General features: G+C 39.8%; 1 pseudogene; it reads left to right on the top strand.

The window, feature by feature from the left end:
• The first annotated feature begins 8,573 nt into the window (after positions 1-8,573).
• LOC147004469 (gamma-aminobutyric acid receptor-associated protein-like 2 pseudogene) overlaps positions 8,574-8,756 on the top strand; it is a 950-nt pseudogene continuing 767 nt past the window's right edge.

Below are 8,756 nucleotides of genomic sequence, written 5' to 3' on the forward strand. Positions count from 1 at the left end.
AGGTAAATATTTTCATAGTCAAATTATTTAATATTTTAAGAATGTTTAAAAGTGTGTCTAGCTAAACTATTACTAGTATAATTCCATACACTAGCCACAAAACATTTTATCTTTCCAATAGATATCAAAGATACAAATAACCCTGTGGAAATGGGGAGGCAGAGAGTGGGACGATTAGAAAACATTTTAAGGTGTCTAGAAGGACTGTAGTAATAGATATAAAGGGTTAAGAGGAAATCACAGGACTTAGCTTATGACCAATCCCAAAAGATCTAGTTCTTCCAGGTTTTTACTCCTAAGAAATGAAGGGGGAAAATTATGGGAAGGTATGGATTCTAGACGTAGTTTATCTAAATGTCTGTGTAAAGGCAGAATCCCATACTGAAATACACCCCGATGTGCCTTCACTGAATATAAGATATTGAGGATGGTTGAGAAAATGGGGCAGAACAAGACAGCTCAGTGGAAAGCTGCTTGTTTTCCTAATTCACAAATAGTGGGAGAACCTTTGTATCCATAATCCACTGACAGAAACGGTAAGTTTGCAAAGGATAGTTTATTATGTCTACTCACAGCAATTATGTTAATGAATGAGAAATATTAATAATAGGTGTTTTGCCTTGTTGTCTTTTGCCTAAATTTAATTGCCTGATGGAACTATCCACCTTTCCAAGTGGACGGAAACAATTAAAAAAACAGCATGTTGGATGCTACAAAAGAGTTAGTTGGAGACAGCAGCAAAGAAGGAAGTGGAAATGTAATCCAGTGTAGAGGAACAAATGGATTCTGATAAGGAAACATCAGCCAGAATTATAACAGACTACAGTTGCCAGTGGGCAAGGTTGGCTTGATACAAAACACACACACACACACACACACACACACACTGAATGAGTGAAAGTAATGACAAGGGGTGGTCAGATTTTTGTCTTTGTAACAGTCATTATGGCTCCAATCACAGTATAAATTGACCAGCACGCAGGCAGAAGGCCAGATGAGAATTGTGAGGAAAAAAAATGGAATTAGTTCTTCTAAGTCTGACTTATTTTACTCAACATAATAATCCCCAGTTCTGTTCATTTCTCCTACAAGTGACATCATTTCATTCTCCTGTATGGCTTAACACTACTTGGTTCTGTGTCTATAACACATTTTCTTATCCAGTATATAGTTATGGACACAAAGGCTGACCTTATAACTCAACTTCTGTACATATTCAAAATATTCAAAGTTAGGGTCCACATGTAATTTTTTTTCTGGGTCCAAATTACCTCAGTATGACTTTTCCTGCTTCCATCTATTCATCACTCATATAATTTCATTCTTCATTACATCTTAGAGCTGAATCCAACTCTCTTGTGTATATGATACACATATGTATTGCAGATATTTTGTGTTTCTACATTGTGATTTGTTCATCTATTGGCATAGAAATTCTAACATTTTTTCTCATTTTTCATTTTATGGAAGTCTTCTGAGTGATCAGTCTTGCCTTGGTTTGTGTGTGTGTGTGTGTTTGTGTGTGTGTGTGTTTCATTTCTTTGTCTCTTTTTTTTGATTCTGCACTACCATTTAGAAAAAATTTAAGGAAGTAGGAGTAACAAACACAGCAAATTGACAGGAAACTAGTTATTGCTTATGGGAAAAAATAATAAATACTCACTTAGTCATCTATAAAGAAGAAAGGAAAAGGACATTATTAAAAGTTTTAATTTTTTTTAAACTGGGAAGAATGTGGATTGTCTCCTGGCTTCTCTCTTCTAGACTACTTTTTGGCTAGGATATCTAATTATTTCTCTGATTCTGAAACAAGTCAGAGGAGTAACGGCTGTTTTAATCTGGACTCAGTCCAGTCTTCCATGCTAGGCTGAATTCCTTTGCAGGAGCTGCCCTCCAACTGCTCAACAGCTGAGCAGGAATCTCCCCAGTGCCCAGCATTCAGGCTGCCCTTCTGAATCTGTGCGCATTTTCTGGTTTCCCTCTTCAGTTTTGTTGGCAGCTTGCGCTTTCCACCCAGGTCCATGAATCTGAGATCCCCCTACCCCTAGTCTGGTCTCACACTTGTAGCTCCCTAAAGATGTCCACCTGCAAATGTTCCTTTATTACATGGTTCACGGACTACACTCATAGCCCAAGGCTTGGGCAACAGATCACCACCTGTGCCTACAGTGTTTCTCAGAGTGGTAACTCACTTAACAAGTAGAAGAGAAGGGGAAGTATATAAAATGGCAAGCTCTCCTGTTTTGTCTGCTCTGGATCTTTGGTTGTGATTCATTGGTTACACCAGTAACCAACCTAGGAAAGTGTGTTTCCTTCACCAGTGTCCTCCTGACACTCACTGAGTGTCAGGTCTCCCTTCTTTTTTGTTTTAATTGGATATTTTATTTATTTACATTTCAAATGCTATCCCCTTTCCCAGTTTCCCGCCCCTAGAAACCCCCTATCCCACTCCCCCTGCTTCTATGAGGATGCTCCTCCACCCACCCATTCCCACCTCCCTGCCCTGGCATTCCCCTACACTGGGGCATCAAGCCTTCACAATGGGAGAGCCGCTCCTCCCATTGATGCCAGACAAGGCCATCCTCTGCTACTTATGCAGCTGGAGCCATGGGTTGCTCCATGTGTACTCTTTGGTTGGTGGTTTAGTCCCTGGGAGCTCTGGGGGGTCTGGTTGGTTGATATTGTTGTTCTCCCTATGGGGTTGCAAACCCCTTCAGCTCCTTCATCCTTTCTCTAACTCCTTCATTGGGGACCCTGTGCTCAGTCCAATGGTTGGCTACCAGCATCTGCCCCTGTATTTATCAAGTTGGGTCTCCCTTCTAAACTTAGATTGTGCAAAGTGCCAGCAGATGAGCTTCTGCATCTTCTCAAGGCTGCCCTTTGCTCTCTTCTTTACAGTCCATTTTGGGGGACAATTGTTTCCACTCTCCACTACTTTGCTTTGTGATGTATGTTTGGGTTTACTGTTTTGTTTATAAATTTAACATTCAGGATTGTAGATTTTATCTGGCCTCTGTATCTTGCTTACTGTTGCCCTTCCTTGACTTTCCATGTAACCTACCTTTGCCAGCAACAGCAACATACCTGATGTTTTCATTCAGATTTGTGGAGATACATGAATGATCTGGGTGTCTCTAATCTGCTACCTTCCAATGCCCTCAAAGTCCTCATGTTCCACCGGACTAGATCAGTGATGACCACTACAAGTTCCAGACTCCTAGGGTCTCAACTTAATAATAGCTAGCACTTCCTATAAATAATTAAAGGTAACATTTTCTAAATAGAATCACACAATTTTAACTGCTTGGCATGTCTTAACTTATTTAATCTATGTGGCAACTTACCATGACAGAAGAAAGACTCAAAGAAAGTGAGTACCATGCTTAAACCTTCACAGTAAGGAAACAGAGGATCTGGGATTCCATTCCAGGCATTCTTTTTGGAGCTCAGAACTTTAGCTCTTAGGCCTCTCTTAATATTTTTTACTAATAAGCGTTTTATCCTTATTTAAAGTGTGGGTTGTGGGTTGTGGAGATAACAGTAGGCAAAGGAACTTTCCTACTTTCAATCACAAGGACCAGAGTTCAAATACCCAGCCCACCGGCAAAAAGCTACACAAGGATTCCCATGCCTGAAACCTCAGTGCTTTCAGTGAATTGTTTGTATTCTCTATTTTCATCTTTTAGCACTGCTTGATAATTTGACAGCATTTATATTCATCTAATTAATTTCCTTGGAATAATCTCCCCATCAATATTTCAGAGTTGGGCAAACACTACAAAGACATGCAGTGAGTCATCTCTTCCGATTTTCAAATTACTTACTGCTTAGTGACTTCACACATTTCTCTAGGGAACTTTGTTGCCCATTTCAGATCCCAGGAATTCTTTGAATGAAAGCCATTTCTAAGTTCATGCTCTCAATGTCCTTACAACTGTTGGTGCCCAGTGGGTTTATGTGGCCCTATCTACATGTTTTGTTTTGTTTTTTTAATATAATCACATGTCACTTTTAACCAGCAGCCCTTCATCTTGTTAATCCACATTTCTCAGTCCACTCTTATAGCTAAGGGTAAATTGGAAAAAAAAAAAAAAGCAAAATTCTGCCTGATGAGTGTTTCACTCAATGAATAGTTTTCTTATTCTGTCATGTACACAATGAAATCACTTTATATTCAGTCCTTTCTTAACACTTGAATTATCTTAGCACTCTCTTTCTACCCTCTGCCTTCCTCTCTCATCTTTTTTTTATACTCTTTCCCGTTCATCAAAAATAAAGTACCTGTGAAATGAAATCTTTCCTAAAACTCAATATGCACTCCCTGAGCCTCACAATGGTGTTCCCCCACAAAGTCTCTCTAACTGGGCATCATCAAAAAGGAAAGAAACAGTTAAAATTCATTTAGTTATTGCACAAGTAATAATTAAATACATTTAAACCAATATTTGTTAATGTGGAGTGAGCTGGAGGACAAGGTGACCTTCACAGTGTTTGCAGAGGTTTTTAGTTGTCATTACTTGGAAGGGTATTATTGTGGAACAGTGTGTTGGGAATTGTTTAGGGGATTGCTGAGCTCATTGCTTACACAGACAAAAAACTGAGCCTTCAGGAAAGACAGAAAACTAAGCCAAAGAAAGCAGGAAAGTAACAGCTTTATCTCTTCTGGAGGGAACAGGCTTAAGTATGAAAGTCAGTTAAATGGATGATGGATAGGGCAATTCATTGGCTCCTCCCTTTTCCCCTCTTGGTCCTGTTTAGATGGATGCCTCCATGACTTCCGAAGATCCTCCTCACTATGTCTTCTGGGAACACGTAACCCCCCATCTCAGAAAGCATGTGTTTGCTTAATTTGTCTATCTATGTTCATCTAACTCCTTTTCAACTGGAGTCTAATGGGTAGATGCCCGATGTGCTATTAAAGATATGACAGTGGACGGGACAGCTCTCAAAGCTCTACACAGCACCGCCACTTATATGCAAGAAAGAACTAGAAGCCTGGAGTGTCAACCATTCCAAACTCAGGAACCTCTTTTCAAACTTTTGTCAGTATTCACCTCAGTCTATGTTTTCATAACTCCAAGCCCCAAAATGTTATCTCGTAACAATTATATAACATTTGGGCCTGCAGAAAACTTTGGTGCAACCTAGAGTTCCCTCAGATTTCATTTCTTCTGGAAACAAAAGTATGCTATCAAAATGTAAAGACATAAGAGGCCAAACACTTTGTAGTCAGCGATCAGCCACCCACAGTCTTTTTATTAACTGTTTCTAAAATTCTTTATTTTTCAAAAGGAATAGCCCAACTCAATAAAAAAAAATAGCCGAACGTCTTCTTGTGATTTAATTTCCTGTTCTCAGAATTTCAATTTTCTAAGAGGCAGTATCATCTGATCTCACTTTTGGCCTGATTTATATTCTTATGAAAGGCTATGTCATATCAACCCTCTTAAGTTTCTAAATGAGAGAGAACGTTCTGACATATGACACAGTAAGGCTGCACCTCCACATAAGATCCAAATCAGAATAGAGGAGATAAACTGTGCTGAAAGGGACTTTGTCTTTTCACTTATCATACAAACATTAGTATTTCTTCTTATCAACCTCATTTCCACAATGAGTTGCCCTTGGAAGAAAATGGCGCCCTTATCAGTTACTGACAATCACCCTTTTCTCAACCCAGACTAATGGCCATTCTTTGTTTGGCACAATGCCACCAAGAACCATTGGCTCACCCCAAAAAATCAATCCTCTCAGATCCTCTCTTGTTTTCATTTGGTAAATTTAGAATATTATAAAGAACCCTTCAACCTCTCTCTGGGACAATATCCAGGAACCACTTTGCCTAAACAAAGTCATTGATTTTAATGGAACAAATGAGAAAGCCAATTTGTAGTGTGTGGCATCCTGACAAAAATGAAAGAAAAAATCAGATTCATTTGTTCCAAATTCTACCCCTAATTACAGCAGCAGCTCTGTAAAACAAAACAGGCTTTCAAAGACCCTGAGTTAGGTCATGGGACTCCAAGATCAACCTCCTCGACAGCTTGCCACCACATTAGGACAACTTCCCAACTCTACTGTACACAAGTGGTACTCTCTTCTATTCCCCACCTTTCCAACAGCACTTGTACACTCCTCCCTTGAGTTTTCTGCCCTCCCTTCTCTTCTGAATCCTTCTAAGACCACTTCCTTTTTTCTGGAAATCTCTTGCTGTTCGTGTATGCCCCCTGATTTTACTAAACTATTTCCCTTTCATCTTTCATATCTTGGTTTTACTACATTTTCTCAGAGAAGTTTTTTCTGATTATTAGGACTATGAATATGGGCAGAGTGAAGGATCTGAGATAACCATCACCACATTTCTCTTCCATGTTCACAACTAGTGACAGATATATGACAGCTCCGCTGTGGTCATACTCAATTCAGTTATGCCATTGATTATGTCCCTTTCAGGCCCTTTGTCTAAGTATGTCCTATATCTGACATCCAATCACCCCCCACAGCAGCCTAGTAAGATGCGTTAACATTCCTCTTTTTTCCAAATTTTTCAGTGGCTTATTCTTTCTCTGAAAATGCCACTAAAATTTAATCTAATAAGGGACAGGTCCTAGAGCCTTTCTGAACATGAAGACAGCTGTATGCCTGAGAAAGTTAAAGACTTCATTATTAGTGCTGCCCTGATAGTCTAAAAGGCCCATAAGGGAAGTTCACAAAGTAAGAACTATATTTAGATAAGTCCATACTGTGATGTGTGTGGAGCAAGAACAATGTATAACTACAAAATGACCAAACATGCCTTTCTTCCAATAAGTGGATAATTGCTGCTTCTTTAACACCAATGACACAAGCCTTAATTCAATCCTTATCTCCCCCCAGAGGAACTTTATTCTGATAACCACTCATCAGCCTTCTCTTTCAGGAAAGCACTTCACAGTTCTTCTAGAAAGATAGTATGCCTTATGATTTGTTTGAACACAGAAATATATTCATAGAACCTTCAGAAAGGGGGTTCAATTCACTCATATTAGAAGTGCTTAATAGTCTTGACTCAAAAACATACAACACGTAAACACAGCTCAGCTGTATAAAGAATCCTTAAAGGATATCAACAACTGAGTTTGGGGTTTACACAGACTATGCAGTACTTTGCTAACAATTAGACAGGTTTAGTCAATGGTAAATCATAGTCTTCCTCATCTATAAATTCTAAATAGTCACCAACATACTAAGAGTGACAGAATTTACTCTCCCATCAGTGCTTAGACATCCAAGAAGATAAAGCAAGGTATGATGGACTAAGAAGCCTCCCAAGAGTACCTCCATATCAGACTCAACCCTGAATAGTGTAAGAAACATGAGCTCTTGCAGGGAACTAGGGAACCTTTCCTAGGAATTAGTATGGTCCAATGCCCTCCTTCATTTGTCTCCCATTTCTTCCAATTAGTACTGTGTGAGGTTTTTATGTGGAGGTGTATTCGTTGGTACTCACTGATAAAATGTGAATTGGGAGTAAAACCTCTCCTCTTCCAATTTTCTAGATTGTATCAAAGTCATACATTTTCATGTTACTAAAACACGTATGTACACCATAGATGAAATATGAACCACCATTGTGTCATCATTATCTATCGATAATTGGGATGTTTTCTTTAAATAACTCATTGTTTGGAAAAAATAGATACTTACTCAGTGTCAGCCAGAGTGCCAGATAAGAAATATTAAACCCTATTGAACTATTTCCCCAGGTAGTCCACCAAAATAGCTCTCAAAGCAGTAACCTACTTTTTCAGCATAACCTGGCTCCCTAGTTTCATAAATCAAGATGACCGTGTTTTAGACAAATGAGGAAGAAGACTGGTGACTGATGTGAAAATATCAACTGTGTCTATGAAAATGATGGTAGAGGTTTTCATAGACAGTTTTCTCATTTATCTTTTCTGCCAATTCTTTATATATATATTTTTTTTAATTAGGTATTTTCCTCATTTACATTTCCAATGCTATCCCAAAAGTCTCCCATACCCCCCCACTCCCCTACCCACCCACTCCCACTTTTTGGCCCTGGTGTTCCCCTGTACTGGGGCATATAAAGTTTGCAAGTCCAATGGGCCTCTCTTTCCAGTGATGGCCGACTAGGCCATCTTTTGATACATATGCAGCTAGAGTCAAGAGCTCAGGGGTACTGTTTAGTTCATAATGTTGTTCCACCTTTAGGGTTGCAGATCCCTTTAGCTACTTGGGTACTTTCTCTAGCTCCTCCATTGGGAGCCCTGTGATCCATCCACTGGACTGTGAGCATCCACTTCTGTGTTTGCTAGGCCCCTGCATAGTCTCACAAGAGACAGCTATATCAGGGTCCTTTCAGCAAAATCTTGCTAGTGTATGCAATGGTGTCAGCATTTGGAGGCTGATTATGGGATGGATCCCTGGGTATGGCAGTCTCTAGATGGTCCATCCTTTCATCTCAGCTCCAAACTTTGTCTCTGTAACTACTTCCATGGGTGTTTTGTTCCCAATTCTAAGAAAGGGCAAAGTGGGTTGTGGTCGCTTAGCCAAAGTCCGGGGCTCGAAGAGCCGGCTCCGTCGCTTCCCGTCGCCATGAAGTGGATGTTTAAGGAGGACCACTCACTGGAACACAGATGAGTGGAATCCGCGAAGATCAGAGTGAAGTACCCCGACCGAGTTCCGGTGATCGTGGAAAAAGTCTCCGGCTCTCAGATTGTTGACATTGACAAGAGGAAGTACTTGGTCCCGTC

The sequence above is a fragment of the Mus caroli genome, unplaced genomic scaffold, assembly GCF_978045245.1.
Source record: "Mus caroli unplaced genomic scaffold, Mus_caroli_1 scaffold_5, whole genome shotgun sequence".
Taxonomy (NCBI): Eukaryota; Metazoa; Chordata; class Mammalia; order Rodentia; family Muridae; genus Mus; species Mus caroli.